The following is a 2,494-nucleotide window of genomic DNA, read 5'->3' as shown; positions in this document are numbered from 1 at the left end:
AAATAAAATAATAGATATCTTATTTGTAACAATGGGAATAGGGAATAACTCTGGATGCCTGGAAGTCAGGGTTGATTGAGGAGTCACATGAATAATCCATGACTGCAGAAAGTAACTCTGGTTGTAGGAACGAGGAGGAGGACACTTTGTATTGTTAACAGTGCTGCAGTTTGTTAGCAGGGAAGATGTAAAAGCTAAAATAGCTTACACAGGCAACTCTGTCACAAGCAGAACTGCTGGTAGCCTACAACACAGCTTTAACCATTCTTCCACCAAAACCTTCCTCAGAGGGCTAATAGGAAGGATGCTTTGAAAGGAGACTGATAATGATAACAGGAACCACCACAGACTCCAAACAAAGCTGTTAAAAAGAGGAAATGGAGGTAAAGAAACAGGAAAAACAAATAACAGGTGAAGAACGCTTACCAAAAAAAATATACCATGGAGGAGGTAAAAATTATACCCACATAGGTCATCAAGAATTAGTAAAACAAAACAAAACAGCTTAATGAGGAAATCATAACTGATAAATATAAGGACATAGTATAGATATAAGAGCTCAGAAAAAAAGCTCCTCCAGATATACTCCATACCTTTTCCACCCTCCTCTGTATCCCAGGAAGCTGGGATACCTCGGAACTAATTCAAAAGGTTCACTTTTCTAACTTCTTGTTGGGCTTGGGCAGCTAAGAGTATTAGCAGAAGAACAGAGGGAAAGAAGAGAGTAGGTAAAGGTACTTATTCCTTTGGCTCTCCCCATGGGACCATGCTAGCTGGCTCCCCTAAGTAAGGAGCTCCTTTAAGATGGCACTTTCTGGGTTCCAGTTACTACTCCTCTTTGTGCCTTTGAGCTATCGTAGTTACAGTGGCCCAAGTGGGTTACTGCACTAACCCTAGAGGCTTTCCTACATTCTGCCTTCACCTTCATAATAATCTCTAGTAATTGTCTTCAATTTGACTGTGCCATCTCTTTTATGCAAAAATTCTAACTGATAAGATGATGAAACTGGCAAAGCTGATCAATGAAGTAGAAGGAGAAAAAAATTAAATACTATAGAAATGAGCCAGATTGGAAGCAGCACAAAGGAAAATTGTGTCTTTTGAACAGAAGCATAATTAAGGGTAGGAATTAGAAAAGATGCAAAATGAAATTAAGATAGTTTGAAAAAGCAAGAGAGAAAATAATGGATATGGAAGATAGACAAATCAGTAATGGACGAAGAGAACCAAAATAATGTAACAAAACAAATATTTAAACACATAATTCAATATAACTTACCAAAAATAAAACACTTGAATCTACAGATGGGTTGCATATGGCATATCTAAAGAGAAAAAATAACACAGAATGATCAAAACAAAAACTCATCCTAGTAAAATTTCATAGTTTCAATATATACTTATATATAATCTGCATCCAGATAGAAAGATCAAGACACTTAAGCAGGGAAAAAAATGCAGGATAGCCTCAGATTTCTCTCTGTCAATACTCAAAACTAACTGTGGAACAATCAAACAATGCCAATTAAGTCCTTGGAAAAAGACTATTAGAATGTAAATGTTAAAAACCTGGACAAATAGAAATTACATACCCAACAAAAGTTGAGATGAGGGAGACAGCAAGCAGTAAGAGGTGGAATAAATATGCTGACCTCTTTTTCTCACAATGGATAGAGATATTACTAATAGGGATATAAGGATATCTGGATATAAAGGTGGACTGATTTTGATACTATCAGGAAACAGATGGCATATTCAAAAAGGGTGATTGAAGAGAGTTTAATGAAGGTCTGTTTATAAAGGCCTGAGAAGAACAAAAGAGATCAATAAGGGAAGACGTTAATTACCATTCCTGTGTCTGAAGGAGAAAGTGGAGAAAACCATTACTGGAATGTGAAGAAAAAAGTAGTAATGGGGGCAGCCTGGGAGGCTCAGCGGTTTGAGCGCTTGCCTTCGGCCCAGGGCATGGTCTTGGGGTCCCGAGATCAAGTCCCACATCAGGCTTCCGGTATGGAGCCTGCTTCTCCCTCTGCCTGTGTCTCCACCCCCCCACCGTGTCTTTTGTGAATAAATAAATAAAATTTTTAAAACAGTAGTAATGGGACAATGTCTGCTAGACAAGAACTAACTGTAGCCATAGATAGAGGAAATCAATCAAATTTAAAAATTGTGGATAAGGAAGGGGTGCTGAGGACTAAGGTAACTTGTTCAACTTTTCTCTTTCTACTTGGTTTCATTGACTCATCCTAATTAGAAAATAGAAAGGGCAAGAGAATTCATAGAGGTCAGCCTTCTATGAAATAGAGCAGGGTATCATAGCCACACTAGAACATACACTTATTCTATGATCTCTTTTCCCTCTGTGACCCTCAGCTGGATGAGTGCTTTACTCTGGTAAGATGACCCAAACCTTTTTGACTATAGGATCTGAGTTATTAAGTTACTATAGTTTTGGCTAGTACTTTTAAACAAGGGAATACTAAGATGTGTCTTA

This window comes from Vulpes vulpes, unplaced genomic scaffold, assembly GCF_048418805.1.
Source record: "Vulpes vulpes isolate BD-2025 unplaced genomic scaffold, VulVul3 u000000899, whole genome shotgun sequence".
NCBI classification, from domain to species: domain Eukaryota; kingdom Metazoa; phylum Chordata; class Mammalia; order Carnivora; family Canidae; genus Vulpes; species Vulpes vulpes.
The sequence above is the reverse complement of the archived record's forward strand: the minus strand, read 5'-3'. Positions refer to the sequence as shown.